General features: G+C 41.6%; 1 pseudogene; it reads left to right on the top strand.

Moving 5' to 3' along the window:
• Positions 1-2101: 2101 nt before the first annotated feature.
• LOC127027962 (uncharacterized protein KIAA2026-like) overlaps positions 2102-25397 on the top strand; it is a 42203-nt pseudogene continuing 18907 nt past the window's right edge.

The raw sequence follows: 25397 nt of genomic DNA on the forward strand, positions 1-25397 counted from the left end.
GAACCCATGCTGGAGCAGAGGGAAAGAGTGAGAAGAAAGGTGCAGCAGAGAGAAACCTCTATATCCTGACCGCAGCCCTTCCCCCATGCCTGTGCCACTTGTTGCATCACTGAAGGGACTGAGTGTAACCTGTGTGGATAACGAGGGGGAGGAGATGTGCTTGGAGTGAAGATGAGCCTGAGAGGGAAGTTGAACTTGGGAAAGGGGGAGGAAAGGTGTTTTCCCTAAGTGTGTAAATGTTTGTTTCTTTTTTCTGTTGTGTTTTTTTGTTTGTTTGTTTTCCCAATATCTGAATCAGTACTTGAATATTTATATTATATTAATTGGCAATCAATTAAGTTAATTTTCCCCAAGTTGAGTCTGTTTTGCTCGTGACAGTAATTGGTAAGTAATCTTCCTGTCTTTATCTTGACCCATGAGTCTTGCTCTCCTGTTCTTCCTATTTTCTCCTTCTATCCTGCTGAGGAGGGTGGGGATTGAGCAAGAGGCCGGGTGGGAGTTTCACTACTAGCCAGGGCCAATCCACCACAACTGTGGTGAAGAGGAAGAATTTGGGCATAGCAGTTTGAAAATAAGGTCATGTAAATTCCAGTACTAGGCCACATCTGTGATCTGTATATCCCATGTCTTTTTCTCCAACAATGGTCATTACTAGAAGCTTCAAAGGGAAAAAATAAAAAAATTTGAAATAATCCTGGAAAAATCTTCCTGTAGAGACAATTTTATCCTAATTCTATCTTTAGAGTCTACTTTGTGCCCCGAGATGAAAATGTTTGTACATCATCCAAACATAAAATAAAACCTCTCTCTTACCAATGTAACACTAGATATTCTTATTATTCATGGAAAAGTCTAATTATTCACTTTGGAACTTATCTAACATATCTTGTATGCTAATAAATTCGCTAGTAACTAAGCTAAAGGTGATTATGTAAAGTAAAAGCATTTTTTTCCTTCCAAACTTGTTGTCTTTGAATTTCACTGTACTATGAAAAAAGTAAGTAAAGTGCCCTGTCTATCTTTTAATGTTTTGTATACTTTTGTCATGTTCCCTCTTATTAGTGATTTGTCTGAAGTCCCAGATTTCTCATCCTCTCTGTGGAAGGTTTTTACAGGATTCTTGACATGTCTCTGAATACCCACTACTTTTGCTCTATCTTTTTTTTTTTTTTTTTTTTTAGATAGGGGGACCAGAACTGAATACAGTGTTCCAGGTGAGGGCATACCATTTATTAATGTAATGACACTTTATTTTGAGTCTTATTTCTTTAGACTGGACATTAGGAAGCATTTCTTTACCGAGAGGGTGGTCAAACACTGGAACAGGCTTCTAGAGAGGTGGTCGATGCCCAAGCCTGTCAGTGTTTAAGAGGCATTTGGACAATGCCCTTAACAACATGCTTTAACTTTTGGTCAGCCCTGAATCGGTCAGGCAGTTGGACTAGATGATCATTGTAGGTCCCTTCCAATTGAAATAGTCTAGTCTATTATTTTTCCATCACATTCTTCATGCATCTTAATATTTGCTTCCTTTTTGACCATCACTACACATTGATTAGTAACACGTCTGTGGGGAAAAGGAAGTACTTATGTATATGTGAGATGCTTATAGTTAGGCATGTGTATTTGTGTACCAAAGTGGGAAGTCAGAAGGTTGGTGTCACAAGCCATTGTACAATCATTTGAAAGTAAGACTTCGCTAGTATTTGTTTTAAGAGATTTTATTTGGGTGATTGATGATCAAGTACATAGTCTGCTGATACAGGACAGTAGAAATATTGAAAGTGCCAAAAAGAGAGAGGGGAAATGTATTCCCCTCCCCCCCAAAAGAACATCCAAACTGTTGCTATTTGCTAAGTTTTTCTTCTGTTTTAGAACTAGTGGTGATGAGAAATAAGGGACTATAACTTCTCATTTTGTAGCAGTGATTTTAGACCCACTCTGTAATCCAAAATAAAGACAAATTATATAATAAATTATGTGCTGTTTTGTTACTTTGAAATATGTATGTTTGCCATACCATAGTTTTAATTTCCCTTCGCTATTTCTTTTAGTATATTTAGTATCTGAATTTTCAAACTTTTTTCATTTCAATAGGCTGAGAGAGCAAGAAAGAAAAGAAGCAGAAGATAGTCAGAAAGAAATAGAAGAATGGGAAAAGTCACTTTTAGCTCAAGCAGCACCTACAAGAATGGAGATAATGTGGGAAATTCCAGCTATTGGTCATTTCCTCTGTTTAGCTCAACAGATTTTAAACTTACCTAAAATAGTGTTCTATGAATTGGAGCGTTGTCTTCTGATGCCTCAATGTAATGCTTTTTAATCTAAAATAATGGCTTCTTTGTTAAGTCCTCCTCATCACAGGTCTACCTTGCATCAAAAACCAATCCTTCCTTATGGGACTTGGGAAGCAGCATTTAGACAGAAAGTACAGCAGTGGTATACTGTTGTAGGGCAAACTGACAACCCCAATGGCTGTGCTGAAAAACTTGGGCTATGTCCCCAGTTTTTTTGAAGTCCTTGGAGAAGTTAATCCTTTGGAAGAAAAACCATTTCATGAGCTTCCATTCTACCAAAAAGTGTGGCTGCTAAAAGGTCTCTGTGACTTTGTTTATGAAACACAAAAAGATGTCCAGGATGCTGTGCTGGGTCAGCCCATCCATGAATGCAGAGAAGTAATCCTTGGTTACGACTACTCGGAGAATGCTTATGTTCACTTTCCACAGTTCTGTGGTGCAGATGTTCGGATTTACAGGCAAAAACCTGTAAATCTGTAATTCAGGCCCCAGAATTTCCAACTCCTGCCATCAAAGTAAAAAAAGTACCACAGATTAAATTGGAGAAAGTAAAATGTGACCTTGTAAACAAAAGCAATGAGGAAGTTGCATCTGATGGCAGAGGAGAGCTGCTACCTTGTGCCAACACAGAACTAGGGAAAAATGTTAAGTACAGTGTTTGCTGTCCAGGAAAAAAAAAAATCACTTGGATAGCTTTAGTGACACCTCAGAAAAAATAAAACTTAACTATGAAATAAAATCTCAAAGAGTCTATGACATCAAAAAACTGGTTGTTATAAAGAGAACTTGGTGAAAACAATTAGTTCAGGAGAGATTGTTGGCTTTGGAGAACTACTTAGCACAGGAGAAATTAGGATTGTAGAAAATGGGGAGAACTGTGATGAAACTTGCATAGTAAAAACTGAGCCCAGCCTGTCAAAAGGGAATACCCTGAAAACCTGCCAAATGCATGTCAATGACAGTCATAATGACAATCCAGATATGACTTGCCACAAAATTGCTAAAGAAACAGTGTTGGAGAACTCATTGCAAAATAATAAGAAACTAAAACTTACTAAAATGCTGGCAAAAAGAAGAAAAAGAAAAATAAGAAATTGAAAGATGCTTTAAATGAAAATCTACAAAGAAAACTTGATGACTTGCAAAAAAAGCATGAGATTCATCCTCATCCATTCAAATCTCTTATAAACCTGAGAAGCAGAACAAGTTGTTTATAATCAAAAAGACAGCGAAACACAAGCACAAATCTGGTAAGTTGGTTTTTGTTTACTGCACTAAAAATAAGGGAAATGTTGGGGTTTTGTTTTGGTTTTTTTAGTGTGTTAGAAGTTCTTCTTGGCTGAATAGGTCACATTTTACTTTGAACTGGGACAGTGTTATTGTATTACATGTTTCTGATGTTAATTTTAATGTAAAAGTTTCCCATTCCATAATACAATCATATAAAACAGGCTCATCAGTTGATTGAACTATGATTCATGTGCAGACTTTACCCAGAGAGAACATAATTAATTGGGAGAGATTTTGTTACAAAAAGTATCTAGGACAATGAATCTGTTTCAGAGAGCATAGTTTAACCTGTAGCAATTGTGGAAATATTTGTCCCCTTTCTGACAGTATTACCTCGTGCTAGTTGCAGAGAAATGTAGAGTAAATCATGTGAGGTCATGATTTTACTAGTAGAATTGTGTAATCTTAATTGCCTAGCAGTACAGATTTGACCACAGGCCCACGATCACATTTCTGCTAAATTAGCCAGACCACTTAATACAGACTTTCTGTGAGTGGTATTTTTTTAATTACAGATACGGCTCAACTAGATATTGTTATAACTTAAGAGTGGTACAGATGAGTTATACCTGATCCAGCAAGTTTTCCAGGATAAAGTTATCTTCAAAAAATTTTTTTTACAATTTTGAAATTAGTAAAGTTACAAAGTGCTAAACCAGTACAAATTATCATGTGACTGAAGCTTTTTTGATTTAGCATGAAGCACCCTAAAGCTGGATCTTCCATCTTGTTGAAGCATGGGCCAAGATATATGTTATGTTTTAATTGAGTGTTTCAAACATGGCATTTATGGAAGCAGCAGTAGGTTTACTTTCAGAATACTGTAATACTGTTGTATTGGGTTTACATGGCAAGGTTGGGGGGGGGGGGGGGGGGGCGGGGGGCAGGGCTGCAGGGGTGGCTTCTGTGAGAAGAGACCAGGGGCTGGCCCCGTGCCGGACACAGCTGATTCTAGCTGGCTCTGCAATGGACCCACAGCTGACTGAAGCTGAGCCAATCAGCAATGCTGGTGGTACCTCTGTGATAACGTGTTTAAGAAAGGGTAAAAAAATGCTGCATAGCAATTGTGAGAGAGAGGAGTGAAGAAAAAAAAAAGTGTGAGAAACAATCCTGTGAACACAAAGGTCAGTGAAGAAGGAGAAGGTGCTTGAGGCACCAGAGCAGAGATTCTCCTGCTGCCTGTGGAGAAGACCACTATGAAGCAGGTTGTTCCCCTGTAGCCCATGGAGGACCATGTCAGAGCAGATATCCACCCTGCAGCCCACGGAGGACCCCACACCAGAGCAGGTGGATATGCCGTGAAGGAAGCTGCAGCCCATGGAGAGGAGCCCACACTGGAGCAGGCTTCTGGCAGGAACTGTGGCCTGTGGGGGACCCATGCTGGAGCAGCCTGTTCCTGATGGACTGTATCCTGTGGAAAGGACCCACGTTAGAGCAGTTTGTGAAGGACTGTATCCTGTGGTAGGGACCCCACACTGGAGCAGGGGAACAGTGTGAGGAGGAAGGAGTGGCAGACATGAAGTGTTATGAACTGACCCTATTCCCCATCCCTCCTGTGCTGCTCAGCAGGAGGAGGAGGTAGAACAGTTGGGAAGAAAAGAGTGAAGTTGAGCCTGGGAAGAACTGGGGGGTGGGGGGAAGGTGGTTTTAGTTTTGTCTTTGTTTCTCACCATCCTACTCTATTTTTAAATGGCAATAAATGAAATTAATCTTCTCCAAGTCTGTTTTGCCTGTGATGGTAATTGATGAGTGATGTCGCTGTCTTTATCTCGACCCCTGAGCTTTTTTTGTCTTATTTTCTCCTTCCATCCCTTTTGAGAAGGGGGAGTGAGAGGGGAGTTTGGTGGGCACCTGGCAGCCAGCCAACATTAACACACCACAGGTTACATAGAAAATGCCATACTACATTACTCCTAGCTTTTGAACATTTCACTTTGCAACAAAATAGCATTCCTATAATATAGTTATGTTGTGTATATATTTAAATACAAAATAGTCTTCTATATACAGTGAAATTGTTGGTTTGAAAATTCTACTTGGCCAGTGGAAATAGAGCAAGTGTGTGTATTTTTTTTTTTTTAAGCGGGTATTGTTTGTATCTGGATTTTAATTTAAAAAAAAGGTTTAACCTTTATCACTGCAAATGTTGTCCTAGAGTGGAAACTGAGATAAAAATAAATATTAATTTATTAATATTTATTAATTTTAATCTAAATAGCTTTCGGTCCTCCAGAATGTTATTTTCAGTGTTGCAGCTACTGCTGGATAGGTAAGATGCTTGTGGTACATCAAGGAGGTGGGTCTAACAACCACAGCTGTTATATAGCTGTAGCTATTTAAGAAAGTAGCCTCAAATATTTCAAGCTCATGGCTTTTTGGATTTTTTTTTTTTTTTTTTAGTCTGAGAAATTAATTTATTTTGGTGAGGAGGGTTTTTTTTATCATTAACTTACCACATCATTGTGGAGGGAGAGACCTCCTGAGGTTCCTTCCAACCTGAAATATCCTAAGTGTAAGTGAATTTGAATATTTTTGTGTTAAAGATTATTTACTTGCTCAGTTTGGAAATTGGGCATAGGTGCACTGTTCCTGAGAGCTGCAATGCATCAAAGCATGTTTTTAAGGAATTTTCCTGAAAAGCTGTCAAAGAAAAAATACCTTTAAAACCTGGAGAATATAAACAGTATTATTTTTTTAATTAGTGGGGAGCAAGAGGCTAACTTTTTTTTTTTTAATAGTGAGATTATCAATTCTATTGCTATAGTACTCCTTGGTCCTGCTGGTGAATGGGAAGGGCTTGGGGAGGAGTGGATGGATCCTGCAGGTCAACACCTGATCACACAGATGGTGTAATCAACAGGGATTTAGCTTTTACAATCATCTCTCTGAGGACTACTAGAGAGAGATGGGATCCACCTGACAGTGGGGCAAGAGCGTCTTTGATAACAGGCTGGCCAACCCTGGTGAGGAGAGCTTTAAATTAGGAATGACCAAACAGGGAGATGACACAACCCACAGTCAAGTGAGGAAGTGGTGGGTGCTGGCCAAAAGGAAAGGGTGCAGAATGGTGGAAACAAGGGAGATGCCAGGAATGATAAAACAGGCTAAAGGGGCGCCCACCTCAAATGTATGCAGCCTGGGAAACAAGCAGGAAGACAGGCAAGGAAGATGAGGGGGGTTGCCCTTTATGTGAAGGAGCAGCTTGGATGTATGGAGCCCTTCTGTGGGCTGGATTGCAGTCTGACTGAGAATTTGTGATTCAGGATCAGAGGTGAGGCCAGTAAGGATGACATCATGGTGGGAGTTTGCTACAGACCATCTGATTAGGGTGAGGAAGTGAACAAAGCATTCTTTAAGCAACTGGAGGAAGTCTATATCACAGATCCTGGTTCTTGGGGGGGGCTTTAACCTCTCTGACATCTGCTGGAAAGGCAACATGGAGGGATACAAGCAGTCAAGAAGATTTCTGGAGGGTGTCAGGGATTAACTTCTTGATACACGCATTGGATGCACCAAGCAGGGGTAACACACAGCTGGATCTGCTGTTCACTAACAAGGAAGAACTGGTTGGGGAATGTGGTCATTGATGGTAGCTTTGGCTGTAGTGACCATGAAACAGTGGAGCTCAAGATCCTGAGGGAATGAGGAAAGAGTAGCACAGTACAGACCCAGGCCTTCAGGAGAGCAGACCAGCTTATTCAGGGAACTACTAGGTAGGATCCCATGGGAGGCAACTCTGAAAGGCAAAGGAGTTCAGAAAAGCTGGCAGGTCTCTAAGGACAGCATTCTCCAAGAAAAAAAATGGTCCATCACAATACTCAGGAAGACAAGTAGATGTACCAGGAGACCAGTTTGGCTAAGCAGGGAACTCATGGTAGAGCTCCAATGCAAAAAGAGGGCAGGGACAGGCTACAAAGGAGGAATTTAGAAACTGCCCAGGCATGTAGGGATGTTCTCAGGAAAGCCAAACCTCAGCTGGAGGCGATGCTTGCAGGAGAAGTAAAGGGAAACAAGAACTTCTACTGCTATATTAGCAATAAAAGGTTGAACAAGGAAAATGTGGGCTTGTTGTTGAATGGGCCAGGTGATTTGGTGACAGTAGATGCAAATAGGCTGAGGTACTTAATGCCTTCCTTGACTTAGTCTTTACTGGTGAATTCTCCTGGACCCCTCTTCTCTCCAGGACTGTATCCAATGGATTTCTTCCAAGCAGCTCTGTAAACAGGTCAAATTCTACTTTCCTGAAGTCCCCTGTTGTTCCTAGCTGTATGACATAGCTACTTTGAGAAGTTATATGTGATATATTAACACTGATACTTTGTGAAGTAAACCAATTACCTTAGGTTCAAGGAGTGTGGTGGGGTTTTTTTTGTTTAAACATCTATATTATTACATAGTTCAGTTGGGTGGGAATTGCTTTATAGGGAAGGCATTTGCTTTCTTCAGAAATGTTTGATTTTTGCCACAGTTGAAACCAGACTGCTATAGAAGATGAAACTGTAATCTGCTTTCACATGGTAATTTTGGTGTATTCACGTGGGGATTTCTGCAAACTGCTTCAGGAATATATTTTAGTATAATCTACAGAGGTTCCAGAGCCTAGTGTATAGATTACTTTGCAGAAGTATTAGGGAACAAATTTTACAGGTAAGTGATATTATTTCCAAAATTTGTGGAGTAAGTTCCAGAGTTTGCTCCTCTCAAAACAGTAGCATGAATGATTTTTTTTTTTCTACAGATTAACATAATGTTACAATAATTGTATTAATTTGGGGGAGTTGTAGTGGGGTTCTTGGAAAGAGGAAAGGAGGGGGCTGCTATTTGCAGATGCTTATAGTTTAATGTTTGATTTGGTCAAGTCTGTTTCTGATTCATCATGCTTAGGTGACTTGTTATCAGCTATCTATTAATTATAATGTAACTTTCAAGGCTGTATGTAATTGTTTTATTAATGAAGGGCAAAAAACAGCATTATAAAGCTTTTCTCTTTTACTCTTACAAGGAAAAAAAAAAATCCATGTCTAAAAAAGCAATCAAGAAGAAGAGGAGGAAAGCTGTTGCAAAATCTACTGTACCAGAATTTCAGGTAAATTATTTCAGTTTTTAAGTACTCGAAATCTGAATGTTTTAAAGTAATTCCCTCAGTGGTTGACTGAGACCACAGAAACTATAGTTAAAGGAGAACCTCATTTTTCCAATTGCAGCTAAGCAGATTGAAAAATTTAATAACACTTTCAAATGTGAATTTTACTTTTTGTTGATAGAAAATGTTTTAGTATTTCTATTATGTGCAGCTTATCTTAACTAGTATTGTGCAACACTGCATAACATATCAGTTAAAACACAGAGCTTGAAAAACTAAGAGATGCTTGTAATTAATACTGTAGATGCTACCAAACATATAGTTTTCATGGATAAAATTACTTGGGTTTTACATGAGTGTGATATTTGTCATGGTTTAGGCCCAGCCAGCAACAAAGCACCACACAGCCGCTCGCTCACTCCTCCCCCCCGGTGGGATGGGGAGGAGAAAATACAACGAAAGGGCTCTGAGTCGCAACAAGGACAGGGAGGGATCACTCACCACTTATGGTCACAGGCAAAAAACAGACTCGACTTGGGGAAAAAAGGAAACCAATTATTTAACTTGATTATTACCAATCAAATCAGAGTAGGATGATGAGAAATAGAACCATATCTTAAAAACACACCTTCTCCCCACCCCTCCTTCTTCCCGAGCTCAGCTTGCTCGCAATTCCTCTACCTCCTTCCCCCACAGCGGCACAGAGGGGTGGGAATGGGGTTGTGGCCAGTTCATTCCACATTGTCTCTGCCGCTCCTTCCTCCTCAGGGGGTGGACTCCTCACACTCTTCCCTGCTCCAGTGTGGGGTCCCTCTCACAGGAGTCAGCCCTCTAATGAGCTTCTCCAACTCAGGTCCTTTCCATGCACTGCAGTCCTCCATGAACTGCTCCAGCATGGGCTTTCCCACAGAGTCAGGGCCTTCTCCAGGCCCAGCCACCTGCTCTGGCATGGGGTCCTCCACAGCCTGCAGGGGAATCTGCTCCACCATTAACCCTCCATGGGCTGCAGGGGGACAGCCTGCCATCTCACCACAGGCTGGAATCTGCTCTGGCACACCTCCTCCCTCTCCTCCTTCACTGACCTCAGTGTGTGCATGGTTGTTTCCTCTCACACCCTACTCCTCTCTCCATATAGCTGCTCTTCATCTTTTCAGCAGTCTTTTTCCCCTTCTTAAATAGGCTATCACAGAGGTGCTACCATCATTGCTGATTGGCTTGGCCTTGGCCAGAGGCGGGTCTGACTTGGAGCTGGGGAAGCTTCTAGCATCTTCTCACAGGAGCCACCCCTGTAGCCCCTCCCCTGCTACACAAACCCAACACACATTGATATTTGAATTGATGAGTGTCCTGGTTTCATCTAGGATAGAGTTAATTTTCTTCCTAGTAGCTGGTACAGTGCAGTGTTTTGGATTTAGTAGGAAAATAATATTGATAACACACTGATGTTTTTAGTTGTTGCTAAGTAGTATTTATACTAAGTCAAGGATTTCTCAGCTTCTCATGCCCAGCCAGCAAGAAGGCTGGAGGGGCACAAGAAGTTGGGAGGGGACACAGCCAGGACAGCTGACCAAACTGGCCAAAAGGGATATTCCATACCATATGACATCATGCCCAGTATATAAACTGGGGGGAGTAGGCCAGGAGGGGTGGATCGCTGCTCGGGAACTAACTGGGCATTGGTCGGTGAGTGGTGAGCAATTGCATTGTGCATCACTTGTTTTGTATAGTCTAATTCTTTTAGTATTATTATTGTCATATTATCATTATTTTTCTTCCTTTCTGTCCTATTAAACTGTCTTTATCTCAACCCATGAGGTTTGGTTTTTTTTTTTTATTCTCTCCCCCATCCCACTGGGTGGGGGGAGTGAGCGAGCGTCTGCATGGTGCTTAGTTGCCGACTGGGGTTAAACCATGACAATGAGATATAACTTGATCAAGTAAAGGACTTGGAGGAAAAAAATTTAGACTTATGGACTCCTCTTGTTTTTACCTATTACCTCTTAGCTGTATGTGAACTTTAGACCAGAGAGCACCAAGAGAGTGCTAATTATAATGTGGTTTTTATGATACTATAGCAGAAGTATTTTAGTTAGTACTTCAGCTATAAGTCACAATTCATCCATATGTTTGCTTGAGTTGGAGCTCTCCTATGGTTATAAGTATATCTTTTCATATTCCTTATGTTAAGAAAACAACCTGTGCTATTCTGAGCAGTAAGGCCTCACTAAATTGCAGTTATTCTGCAAAACCCTCAAATTGAGTCAGTTTTGTCCATGATGATGTAGTGTTCCAGGTGGCGCTAGAACAACTTCTAGAGATTAAAATCCCTTAGTAGTAGTTGATGCTAAATAAGGGCCCACATCCTAATGTGCATTGACTTTTGTCTACATTCTAATGTTAGGGGCTAAAATTGCTCTTGGCAAGTCCAGAAAGTATGCAAAATGTTAAAAATGTGTAAAATTTTTTGGCACATTCCCTGCATGCATGTTCACTGTTAAATAATTATAAACCCTGTTCTGCATTATTAAACTGTTGCTTTTAAAAAAAAATAACTATCCTACAACGCACAGTCTGTCTAAAATGGTATCGAAAGTTTTAGCCCAACTTTTTTTTTCTAACCTGTGTAAACTGTAGGATAACTAAAATGTATAACAATAATCTGGGCATTCTTTGATCAGGCTAAGATCTGTCAATACCAGTAGTGCAGCTTTACTAGGGGATGATTTAACCATTGATTTCAATAGGACAGGCAGGGTAGAAGATTAGGACTATTTTTCAAGCATTTGTGAATATTAAATTGAGGGGGAATACTACTGAAACTTTTAGATACTGCAGTGTAGTGTCCTTTCTTGATGCTCTCTAATTCACATACGTGATGGCTTGTCGTGGTTTAACCCCAGCCAGCAACTAATCACCATGCAGCCGCTCCCCCCTCCCAGTGGGATGGGGAGGAGGATTGGGGAAAAAAGGTTAGAACTCATGGGTTGAGATAAGAACAGTTTAATAACTAAAGTAAAATATAATACTAACCAATAATAATAAAAATATAATAATAATTGTAATGAAAAGGAATATAACAAAAAAAAAAAAGAGAGAAATAAAACCCAAGAAAAGACAAGTGATGCACAATGCAATTGCTCACCACCCGCTGACCAATGCCCGAGCAGCGATCCGCCCCTCCTGGCCAACTCCCCCCTGTTTATATACTGGCATGACATTCTATGGTATGGAATATCCCTTTGGCTAGTTCAGGTCAGCTGTCTGGCTATGCTCCCTCCCAGCTTCTTGCACACCTGCTTGCTGGCAGAGCATGGGAAACTGAAAAGTCCTTGGCTTAAGATAAGCGCTACTTAGCAACAGCTAAAACCTCAGAGTGTTATCAACATTATTCTCACACTAAATTCAAAACCCAGCACTGTACCAGCTACTAAAAAGAAAATTAACTCTATCCCAGCCAAAACCAAGATAAGCACATACCATCATGAATGAGAAATGCAGGTCAAATACATAGATCCTGACTTTTGAACCTGCTATCTTTGTGCCTCAATTCTCTCACTGATAAAACAGAAGCTCGACTTTTAGAGGAGCTATTGTCAAATACATCAAAAATACCTGAAGCAGTATGATATTGTACTGAGAACCACCATAAAAGGCCTTGAAGAAATTCGTATCATATGCATATGTAGCTATATGCGTACATAATATATAGGGGGAAAGGGAAAGACTAAGAAAGCATTTATTACCAATCATGAATGTATTTTATTTGCATGAAAAAAAACAAGTATCCTTTCTCTATAGCAGCATAGTTATTGTAATATATTTAAAACACTGCTAAGTAACAATAAACTTGGGACTCAGTTTTTCTAAAGAAAGTACATGATAGTTAACTTGTAAACTCATGATTTATCACCTGTCATGTCACCTGTCAGATCATTTGCATTTTCAGAATGTTAAAAATATGATTTCTGTTTTCATGTGTTCTTATTCTGTACAGACAGTTTAATTTGCATCCACACATTTTTTTCCTTATGTGAGCTAAGGATTGAGATGACAAAGAAGTAAGGGAGTTTTGTTTGCTGATTTGTGTGTTTGTTGTTTTGTTCTTGACATTAAAACTATGAAAGAGAGCAGAGAAAATGGGTCATATGTTTCCTCAAACAGTTCTTTAACATGGCATTCTCACTGTTAGGATTTATTAGTACATTTACCTCTTGAATATGATTATTAATATTTTTATATAATATATAATTTGGGTATACTATTATATTGAAAATATTTTAAAAGTTAATACTAATTTATTTAGCTTTAAATTTTGGTTGTTTTTGATTTAAAGTACTAGGATCTATTCTTATAAAATGAATAATGCATCAGTGGTATATGTGCATTAAGGATCTATACAGTGTGAGGATGTTAGCAGACTGCATGTACATAAAGAAATTTACATTCTTCAAAAAGTTGGGGGTGTGTGTGGTTTTTATTAAAAAAACTGATGTCCATGTATGAATAATAACAATCTTACAGTTATTAAAAACATTTCCCTTTGCATATTGCACATCAAGCATAGACTTGAGGTGCCTCACCAAATGATTAAAAAAAAATGCTATCATAAACATTTACATAATTTTATTAAGTTCAGCCATGTCTTGGTTTCAGCTGGGATAGAGTTAATTTTCTTCTTAGTAGCTGGTACAGTGCTGTGTTTTGGATTTAGTGTGAGAATGATGTTGATAACACACTGATGTTTTAGTTGTTGCTAAGTAGCGCTTATCTTAAGCCAAGGACTTTTCAGTTTCCCATGCTCTGCCAGCAAGCAGGTGTACAAGAAGCTGGGAGGGAGCATAGCCAGGGCAGCTGACCTGAACTAGCCAAAGGGATATTCCATACCATAGAATGTCATGCCCAGCATATAAACAGGGGGGAGTTGGCTGGGAGGGTGGATCACTGCTGGGGCATTGGTCAGTGGGTGGTGAGCAATTGCATTGTGCATCACTTGTCTTTTCTTGGGTTTTATTTCTCTCTCTTTTTTTTTTTGTTATATTCCTTTTTATTACAATTATATTTTATTATTGTCATTATTATATTTTATTTTACTTTAGTTATTAAACTGTTCTTATCTCAACCCATGAGTTCTACCTTTTTTCCTGATCCTCCTCCCATCCCACTAGGAGGGGGAGGAGTGAGGGAGCAGCTGCATGGTGATTAGTTGCTGGCTGGGGTTAAACCATGACACCTAGCATATTTTTTCGGGTCACCTGTCCAGGCTATACATGACTATAACTTATTTGGCTGTATACCTTATGATTCAGTTATAATTATATCATTGCTTCTTTTTTCAAAGTGCTTGACTTTCTAAACTTGTACACTTTGTAAAATAACAATGGTATAGTATCACAGTTTGTGGGCTTTCTTTTTTCCTGAAGGAGTGTGAACCATTGAGTGTAATCCAGTTAGCCTTTATATGGTTCATTAAGAAGGTTTGGAGTTTTAATATTAGAGGTATGTCCTGTGTATATAGAATCTAATAGTTACTCATAGCAATAGCATAATTAATTATTTAAAACTTTACTTGATAAATGTAGACACTTAGTTTGAGTTGCTTTATTTTCCTAACCCTCTGAAATGTACACAAACTATGAAAAATTGTAACTGCATTTTTGCAGTTTCTCAAATTTTGATATCTTACTAAAAGTATCTGTCCTATATTTTAATGATGAAACATAACAGTTACTCCTCTGGGGTTTTGGTTTATTTGTTTGAATTTGTCCAAACTTATAGCTCAGTGTGTTATAGAAGTCAAAATACATTGTCATGAATTAATGAGTTTTGAAAAAAAACCCCAAAAAGTAGCAGGTGTATGTTAATGAAGTTTTGGGGTTTGTGTTCTATTTGTGTTTGACTTTGCTAAAAGATTCCAACGTTTTCAGTATTAATGAAAAGCCTGAAGATGAACTTTGAATATTTTTTGATATAGCATATCTTTAAATGAATGACTAACCTGGATAAGGGGTTATCTTCTCAAAGTTAGCTTTTGGAAAAATATTGATGTTTCAGTTATTTTGTTGAATCTTCCTCCTTACCCCATATATATACAGAGAGATATAAGTCTTACCATGCAACAACCTGAAAGATAATAGCTTTCTAGTTTGTAGTTTAAAAGTCTATTATGGTCATAAATTATTGTAAATCAAAATGTTAAGACAACTTTTCTTTGTGCAGAAATTTGGTCAAGAAAATAACATGTATTCTGAAAGGGAATGTTATGAAGCAAGACACTTTCTAAAGATTCGAATAGGAGGACATTAGTATAATGTGATTACAGTACTTCTGTTAAAATCATATTTTATGAAAATGGCTGGATTTATTAGGTTACCTTGCTGGATTACTCATTGTAATCATATGCAATTCTGTCAAAGAGAATTTGTACTAAGTGTAATTACATTACTTCCTTACTTCCACAGTGTAGCACAAGGCCTAGTGTGCTTTGATTCACCAAGGAATTGCTTGGTATTCAAAGCTGCTCAGAGTCATTGTTATACTTAGGACAAGTTTCCTAGCTTGTAGTATTCACTGCACTATTTCCTTTAAGAAAATGCTTATGTTTTGAAATGGGAACTGACAGGCAGAGATATGTGTTACATCTGAAGACTGAATTATCTTCTAATGAATTTGCTTTCAAGAAGTCCTGGATATTTTTGGGTGTTTATGTATAAATTGCTATAAGAAAATAAAAAACAAATGGTGGCCTAGAATAACAACATGTAGTTTATAGATTTTTTTTTTTTTTTTTTTTTTTTTAAAGTAACGGGGGGGTCCAAATGTCACATTATCAAGTGTTTGTGTGGTTGGTGGGTTTTTTTGTGTGGTTGGTGGTTTTTAGCTTATTTGCACTAATCTTGATGAGCTCAGGGAATTAATCACAAAGATTGAGAATGAACTCGTGCATCTGGAGGACATGAAAAAGAAATCGGTATGTGACAAAAAAGAAAACTCTTGTATGGATATAAATCTGTTCCAGTTATTTGCTGAGGCTTGTTAACAGGAGACTTTGTCTCATCAGTAATTGCATGGAGCCCCATAAGGTTAATGTCTGGAAAAGTTATATTTATATATAAAGAGATGATGAAAATAGTGCTCAATTCACAATGTTGTCATAAGTAAAATTGATAACTACATATCAATGTTTTTGCATTGCCTAAATAGAATGTGGGTAGTGGCAGTATCTTAGAGTTAATTCACTCCTATTAATCATGTGGATATTCTTTCTTGAAGCCAGATTCTGCTTAACCAAGCAATGATGGGGTAGAGTTCTCACATTTGCTTATGCAGTGCTGATAAAATGTCATAATGCATTGACATTCTAATGTCATTTAACATGATTCCTGACACATCCTCTTTTGCAAGCAATTATATTTGGCTTTTTCCTATTCAATTAGATGGTCCAGGAAAGATGTCCTTTCTGGTTCTAGATCAAAGATTGATGGAAAAATTTTTCCTAGCATATATTGGATCACCTCATAGTTGTTTTAGGACAATTAGTATCCAAGATAAAAAGTGGTAGGTGCCATGCCCTCGACTTCCAGCAGAAGCTATGCCTGCTACTGACAGTCACATGTCCTGCTTACCCTGGAAGTCCCTACTCTCTTCTGGTCACGTAGTCTGTTTACTCTACCTCCTTTTGCTCCTGAGGGGCTGCCATTTTATAAAATGGCATACCTCGTGTTTTCACACTGCCCTGGCAGTTTTCACACTGGCAGGACCAGCCACCCCTTCCAGTTTACTTGTGTATTGGGTATAAATGGCAAGGTTTTGGTAGTGGGGGGTGGGGGGGTTGGGGTGGCAGTGGCCTGTGGATAAGCCCATGCTGGAGCAAGTACTTTCCTGAAGGGACTGCAGCCCATGGAACCCATGTCAGAGCAGAGGAAACAAGATAGAAGGAGAAGCAGAAGAAAAGAGTAAGGAACAAGGAGCAACAGAAACCACTATGCACTAAACCCAACCTCCTGTTGCCTCATCAAAGGGAATGAGTGTAATCTGTGGCAATAGCAAGGGGAGTGGAGACTCAGAAGGGGGAAGAGAGGTGTCTGGAGTGAAGTGGAGCCAGGGAAAGGGTGAGGAAAGGTGTTTTCCCTAAGTGTTTAAATGTTTATCTTCGTTGTTTTTCAATACCCAAATCAGTAATGAAAAGTTTATGTTAAATGGCAATAAATTAAGCTAAATTCCCCATGTTGAGTCTGTTTTGCCCATGACAACCTGGAAATATGTTAGAAACAACTGAAACATCAGGGTGTTGTCAACATTATTCTCACACTAAATACAAAACACAGCACTGTACCAGCTACTAAGAAGAAAATTAACTCTATCCCAGCTGAAACCAGGACAAGGGGGGGGGAAAGGAAAAAGGCTGGAGAAGCCTGGCCAGGGACCAGCACCCCTCATACCCTGTTAATAAAGTTTCTCTGTCCGTGAGTGAAATTGTCCGATGTTTGATTTCTTTACATTTGTATAGCAGCAGCATGTTAGCAGACATGTCTACGCCTCCACTTCTGTTAAACATCTGCTATGCTCCTGGGGAGGTGGGAAGCTTTGGGGCTGTAAATCCCCTTTCTGAAGCTGCTAAAGGCAAATTGCCAATCTGAACAGAAGCAATGTGGCAACCTGGCTTGCAAACCAGAATGCTTACAGTTTACACAAGGCAGCAAGAAAGCACTTTAAAAGAAAAAAGGTGATTGTGGCAGAGGTGGATGCTCAATAGCAGACAGACTTGGTGGATATGTGACAGTTTTCCAAACAATGATGGTGTTAAGTACATCTTAATGGTGCTAGACATACTATCCAAGTATGCTTGGGCCATTGGTCGAAAAGGCAAAACAGGTTCTGAAATAGCCGGGGCTTTTGAAATAATGTTCATCATTTTATTGCTAATAATGAAGTAAAAGACTCTGTCATAGAGCATTTGAACAGGATGCTCAAAACCAAGATGTGGAGATATTTTACAGCACACAACACTTGTTGCTACACTGATGTGTTATCAGACCTTTTAAAGAGCTATAACCATAGCTTCCACAGAACTATCATAGAATAGCCAAGGTTGGAAGGGACCTCGAAAGATCATCTGGTCCAATCTTTTGTGGGAAAGGGAGCATAGATGAGATAATCTAGCACCCTGTCCAATTGCATCTTGAAAATCTAGTGATGGGGACTCTACCATGTCCCTGGGGAGGTTGTTCCAGTGAATGATTGTTACTGTAAAAAATTTCTTTCTTATATCAGAGCCAAGCCTGTGGGCATGAACCCTTTAAACTCTGCTGGGATTTGGAAAACTGTGTACAGGGATGTGATTAAAATTAAAGAATTTGCACCTCTGCTCAAAAAGGGAGACCAGGTCAGAGTGTCTAGAACAAGAGAGAGATATGAGAAAAGTTATGAGGAGACATTCAGGGATGAAATTTTCATAGTAGCTGAAACTGTGAGAAGGAGATAGATACCCATATACCGCTTAATAGACAACAATCACAAAGCAATCGAGGGAATGTTTTACCCTGAAGAACTTCAAAAACTGAGTCCTGATGTGGACAGAATCTACAACGAGGGTGGCCTTTGTTTTAGATGAACGGCTATATCAGTTGAGTGGGTCAACTGGTTTTGTAAATGGTCTTCCCTAAGATAATCAACAGAAAGTGTTATTAACTTTCTAAGCCAGACAGACCAACATGTGGGAAGTGTATATGTAGCTCAGCCTAACATAGAGTATAAAAACTGAACAGCCAACAAAATTAATTTTGAAGAGAGCAATAGGCTTGAGCTGGCTTCAACCCATGTATTCCTTCCTAGAGATGGGGGATGCCCAGCATCATGATGGTGAGCTGTATTGGGTCTAGCTAAGATGGAGTTAATTTTCCCCATAGCAGCCCTCATAGTTCTGTGCTCTGTATTGGTAGCTAGAAAGGTGTTGATAAGACACCAGTGTCTTGCTACTGCTGAGCAGTCCTTTTTGGCGCCCAACGTGGGGCACGAGACAACGGCAGTTTTGTATTAAGCGTGCTATAGCTATAGTAGTTATTAAGTGGCAAGCTCCTGTGCAGGTCACAGAGTTTGTTGGCTTCACTGCTTACCTCTTTATTTTGCTGAGCTTGGGAACATGTTAATACAAACAATGGCTCTATGCTTTGCCCTGGCATTGATGGCCTTGCTGTGCTGGGGGAGCTATCTTGTGGAGAAGATGAGGGAATACATGTCCCTCTTCCTACCTGGGATTGATGTGGATGGTTTTATTATGCAGGCTCCCAAGGTCCTTGTTCACCCTTATGTGAGCTGTTTAATACTACTAATTAATACTGTTGGCATATTATAGGTTTTGTGGAAGCTGGTCTCGTCCTGGTGTAAGAGAAGACAACTTTTGGATGAGGCAATACTGAAATGTGCCCTGAGGCGGCCGGTCCCTGGGTGGCAGGGTGTGTGGAAGGATTTGGGCAGATTCCTAGGACGGTTATCACCTCCCATAACCTGGGACTTTACACCCGAACAGGCAAGCAACCACGGCAAACTGATGCGCCACCTGATAGAAGGGTGCCTTGCCTACCCCAATGAAAACCAGCAGCTTCTAGCACTGTACTGGGGCCTGGCCTGTGCCTATCGAGCCACAGTTCAGTATTCTCGGAGGACTGTGGTTGAGGCAGGGACCCAAACTGCATCTGAGAACACCATGGTTGAGATAGGCACCCAAACAACAACAACAACTACAGTAATTGCCCCAGTAGTGAAAAAGAAACAGTGGACAAGGAGAACAACAGGTCCATATCATCAATGAGTAAGGGAGAAGGAAGAAGAGGAAAGGTTTGATCAAGAAGCCGGTCCTTCGACAAAGAAATGGGAGGAAGGAATGAGAAAACTTACACAGGAAGCAGAAACTACCTGGTCCCTGACCTCATCAGAACTTGGAGACATGCGGAAAGATTACAGCTGCCAGCCAGGTGAGCGGATTGCTGCCTGGCTGCTCCGATGCTGGGATAGCAGGGCCGACAGTCAGCAATTGGAAGGTAAGTGTCCTGGTTTTGGCTGGGACAGAGTTAACTTTCTTTTTAGTAGCTGATACAGTGCTGTGTTTTGGATTTAGTGTGAGAATAATGTTGATAACACTCTGATGTTTTAGTTGTTGCTAAGTAGCACTTATCTTAAGCCAAGGACTTTTCAGTTTCCCATGCTCTGCCAGCAAGCAGGTGTGCAAGAAGCTGGGAGGGAGCATAGCCAGGACAGCTGACCCAAACTAGCCAAAGGGGTATTCCATACCATGGAACATCATGCCCAGTATATAAACAGGGGGGAGTTGGCTGGAGGGGCGGATCGCGGCTCGGGAACTAACTGGGCATTGGTCAGCGGGTGGTGAGCAATTGCATTGTGCATGACTGGTTTTTTCCTTCCCCCCCTTCCTTTTTTTGTTAGATTCCTTTTCATTACTATTATTATTATTATATTTCATTATTACTATTGTTAGTATTATATTTTACTTTAGTTATTAAACTGTTCTTATCTCAACCCACGAGTTTTACTTTTTTTTTTTCCTCTTTCCTCCTCCTCACCCCACTGGGAGGGGGAAGGGGAAACTGCTGCGTGGTGCTTAGTTGCTGGCTGGGGTTAAACCATGACAGTCCTTTTTGGCGCCCAACGTGGGGCACGAAGGGTTGAGATAACGACGGATCTGATCAGAGTGTGTTAAAACAAACTTGTTATAAGTATTCATTGTATTGGTTTGATAGTTACTGGTTACAATGTGGGTTCTTTTGCTCTCAAGGTTGGTGTGCTTGTTCTTAAAGGTGCGTTATGTAATGCCCTACTTGCAGTATATGCTCCCTGTTGTGCTGTTTATCACCTGTGGGAACCGGGCTAGAGTTATCATGTTGTTGTTGTTTGTAACAGTGGCTTATGATACGATAGAAGTGCAGGTCGTGAAACTAATCGGGTGTTTGTACTCGGCATTGTTGTCACCTCCGTACTTCGGGAGCTGCCTATGGGAGTCTATTAATAATTGTACCTTTTACCTTTTCTCCTCTGGGAGCCAATCTATGGAGGAGACATCTCTGTACTTTGGGTGCTATCTCCTAGAGAATATTAATAATTGCACTTTCTCCCTTTTCTCCTCGGGGAGCCAACCTATTGGGGAGACACCTCCCCACATCTTCCTTTTCTCTGCTAGGTTAATTACAATAGCATTGGAGGAGTTTGTAAATTTTGAATATCCTTGGGATGTTGAACTTAGTATGGTCCTATTGCTAGGAACCAGCATGTTCCTGAATGTGATTCAGATCTTGTTTAGGGTTAAACAACTATTTAAAAATACCACCCAGAGATCAGCTCCCATGACTGCAGCTACTCCAACCCTGGTGACAGGCACTGCAGCTACTCAAACCCCAGCGACAAGCAGTGTGGCTACTCAAACTCTGGCAACAGCTACTGCAGCTACTCTAATCCCTATGACAAGCACTGTGGCTACTCAAACCCCAGCAACAGGCACTGTGGCAACTCAAACCTTGGCGATGGATGATGCAGCTGAACTAGAGAATCAACCGGTGCCAATATCAATCGCCCCTATACAGAAGAAGAAATATACAAAAAAGTCAGCTCGCTTAGCGAAGGATGAAGGTGAACCAGGGTCATCACGAGAACAGGAGGAAGAGGCAGAACCAGAAGTAATCACCCGATCCCTATCCCTGAGTGAGCTGCGAGATATGCGAAAAGACTTCAGCCGTCATCCAGGCGAGCACATTATCACCTGGCTGCTCCGATGCTGGGATAATGGGGCAAGTAGCTTGGAATTAGAGGGTAAGGAAGCCAAGCAGTTGGGATTCCTTTCTAGGGAAGGGGGCATTGACAAGGCGATTGGAAAAGGGACACAAGCCCTCAGCCTCTGGAGGCGACTTCTATCGGGTGTGAGGGAAAGGTATCCCTTCAAGGAAGATGTTATATGTCACCCAGGCAAGTGGACCACCATGGAGAGAGGTATCCAGTACCTGAGGGAATTAGCCGTGCAGGAGATGGTTTATTATGACCCAGACGATGGGCAGTTACCCACAGATCCAGATGAAGTCCAATGTGCACGACCCATGTGGCAGAAGATTGTGCGAAGTGCACCATCATCGTATGCCAGTGCATTGGCAGTAATGGACTGGAAAGACGAGGAGGGACCAACAGTAGATGAATTGCCTGGCCGACTTTGGCAATATGAAGAAAGTCTCACTTCCTCCCTCGTCGCGGCTGTGGAGAAACTGCCAGACATACTAGCCGAGGAATGGTCCCAAGAGTTCCAGCGATTTGAGGATAAGTTCTGCCTCCCACCTGTACAGACCAATACCTCAGCTATTAGGAGAAGGCATTCTTCTGGGCAAGAGAGAGGAGAGAGAAGGTATATACCACGGGGTACCCTGTGGTTTTACCTGCTTGACCCCGGAGAGGATATGAGGAAGTGGGATGGAAAACCTACCTTGGTCCTAGATGCACAGGTACGTGAATTGCAAGGAAAAACAACCACAAATGAGGGTTCTTCCAGGAAAATGGTTGCTCCAGCCTCCAGTGAGCACTGTGAGCGGTGTGGCCGACAGAGTGGAAGGGCTGATCTTACTCCTGATTCTATGAGAAGGAATTCTAATCCATTTTTACAACAAATGAGTGGAGAATCCTATGACCAGGACTAGAGGGGCCCTGCCTCCAGCCAGGCGGAGGAGAGGGACAACCGGGTTTACTGGACTGTGTGGATTCAATGGCCTGGCACATCAGACCCACAGGAGTATAAAGCTCTAGTAGATACCAGGGCACAGTGTACCCTGATGCCATCAAGCTATAAAGGGGCAGAACCCATCTGTATTTCTGGGGTGACAGGGGGATCTCAACAGCTAACTGTATTGGAGGCTGAAATAAGCCTAACTGGGAATGAGTGGCAAAAACACCCCATTGTGACTGGCCCAGAGGCCCCATGCATCCTTGGCATAGACTATCTTAGGAGGGGGTATTTCAAGGACCCAAAGGGGTATCGATGGGCTTTTGGTATAGCTGCCTTGGAGACAGAGGGAATTGAACAGCTGTCCACCTTGCCCGGACTCTTGGAGGACCCTTCGGTTGTGGGGTTGCTGAGGGTCGAAGAACAACAGGTGCCAATCGCTACCACAAGGGTGCACCAGTGGCAATATCGCACCAACCGAGACTCCCTGATTCCCATCCATAAGCTGATTTGTCGACTGGAGAGCCAAGGAGTGATCAGCAGGACTCGCTCACCCTTTAACAGCCCCATATGGCCAGTGCGAAAGTCTAATTGAGAGTGGAGACTAACAGTAGACTATCGTGGCCTGAATGAAGTCACGCCACCGCTGAGTGCTGCCGTGCCAGACATGCTAGAACTTCAATATGAACTGGAGTCAAAGGCAGCCAAGTGGTACGCCACAAGTGATATTGCTAATGCATTTTTCTCAATCCCTTTGGCAGCAGAGTGCCGGCCACAGTTTGCTTTCACTTGGAGGGGTGTCCAGTACACCTGGAATCGACTGCCCCAGGGGTGGAAACACAGCCCCACCATTTGCCATGGACTAATCCAGAATGCACTAGAAAAAGGTGGAGCTCCAGAACACCTGCAGTACATTGATGACATCATCGTATGGGGCAACACAGCAGAAGAAGTTTTTGAGAAAGGGGAGAAAATAATCCAAATCCTTCTGAAAGCTGGTTTTGCCATAAAACAGAGTAAGGTGAAGGGACCCACACAGGAGATTCAGTTTTTAGGAATAAAATGGCAAGATGGACGTCGTCCCATCCCAATGGATGTGATCAACAAAATAGCAGCTATGTCTCCACCAACTAGTAAACAGGAAACGCAAGCTTTCTTAGGGGTTGTGGGTTTTTGGAGAATGCATATTCCAAATTACAGTCTGATTGTAAGCCCTCTCTATCAAGTGACCCGGAAGAGCAACGATTTTAAATGGGGCCCTGAGCACCAACAAGCCTTTGAACAGATTAAACGGGAGATAGTTCATGCAGGAGCCCTTGGGCCAGTCTGGGCAGGACCAGATGTTAAAAACGTGCTCTACACCGCAGCCGGGGAGAATGGCCCTGCCTGGAGTCTCTGGCAGAAAGCACCAGGGGAGACCCGAGGTCGACCCCTAGGGTTTTGGAGTCAGGGATATCGAGGATCTGAGGCCCGCTATACTCCACCTGAAAAGGAGATATTAGCAGCATATGAAGGAGTTCGAGCTGCTTCAGAAGTGGTTGGTACTGAAACACAGCTCCTGTTGGCACCCCGACTGCTGGTGCTGGGCTGGATGTTCAAAGGGAAGGTCCCTTCTACACATCATGCAACTGATGCTACGTGGAGTAAGTGGGTTGCACTGATCACACAATGAAGTTGAATAGGAAACCTTAGTCGCCCAGTGTCGTGGTTTAACCCCAGTCAGCAACTCAGCACCACGCAGCCGTTTCCCCCTCCCCCTCCCAGTGGGGTGAGGAGGAGGAAAGCAAAGGAAAAAAAAAGTAAAACTCGTGGGTTGAGATAAGAACAGTTTAATAACTAAAGTAAAATATAATACTAACAATAGTAATAATGAAATATAATAATAATAGTAATGAAAAGGAATGCAACAAAAAGAGGGGGGGGGAAGGAAAAAAACCAGTGATGCACAATGCAATTGCTCACCACCCGCTGACCGATGCTCAGTTAGTTCCCGAACCGCGATCCGCGCCTTCCGGCCAGCTCCCCCCAGTTTATATACTGGGCATGACGTTCCATGGTATGGAATACCCCTTTGGCTAGTTCAGGTCAGCTGCCCCGGCTCTGCTCCCTCCCAGCTTCTTGCACACCTGCTTGCTGGCAGAGCATGGGAAACTGAAAAGTCCTTGGCTTAAGATAAGCGCTACTTAGCAACAACTAAAACATCAGAGTGTTATCAACATCATTCTCACACTAAATCCAAAACACAGCACTGTACCAGCTACTAAAAAGAAAGTTAACTCTGTCCCAGCCGAAACCAGGACACCCAGGAATTCTGGAAGTGATCATGGACTGGCCAGAAGGCAAAGATTTTGGAATATCACCAGAGGAGGAGGTGACGCGTGCTGAAGAGGCCCCACTGTATAATAAACTGCCAGAAAAGGAGAGGCAATATGCCCTGTTCACTGATGGGTCCTGTCGCATTGTAGGAAAGCATCAGAGGTGGAAGGCAGCTGTATGGAGTCCTATGTGACAAGGTGCAGAAACTGCAGAAGGAGAAGGTGAATCGAGTCAGTTTGCAGAGGTGAAAGCCATCCAGCTGGCTTTAGACATTGCTGAACGAGAAAAATGGCCAATACTTTATCTCTATACTGATTCATGGATGGTGGCAAATGCTCTGTGGGGGTGGTTGCAGCAATGGAAGCAGAGTAACTGGCAACGCAGAGGTAAACCCATCTGGGCTGCCCCATTGTGGCAAGATATTGCTGCCCAGCTAGAGAACCTGGTTGTGAAAGTACGTCATGTAGATGCCCATGTACCCAAGAGCTGGGCCACTGAAGAACATCAAAACAATCAACAGGTGGACAAGGCTGCTAGGATTTAAGTGGATCAGGTAGATCTGGATTGGCAGCATAAGGGTGAATTATTTATGGCTCGGTGGGCCCATGACACCTCAGGCCATCAGGGAAGAGATGCAACATATAGATGGGCTCGCGATCGAGGGGTGGACCTGACCATGGACACTATCGCACAGGTTATCCAT

Source organism: Gymnogyps californianus, unplaced genomic scaffold, assembly GCF_018139145.2.
Source record: "Gymnogyps californianus isolate 813 unplaced genomic scaffold, ASM1813914v2 HiC_scaffold_111, whole genome shotgun sequence".
Taxonomy (NCBI): Eukaryota; Metazoa; Chordata; class Aves; order Accipitriformes; family Cathartidae; genus Gymnogyps; species Gymnogyps californianus.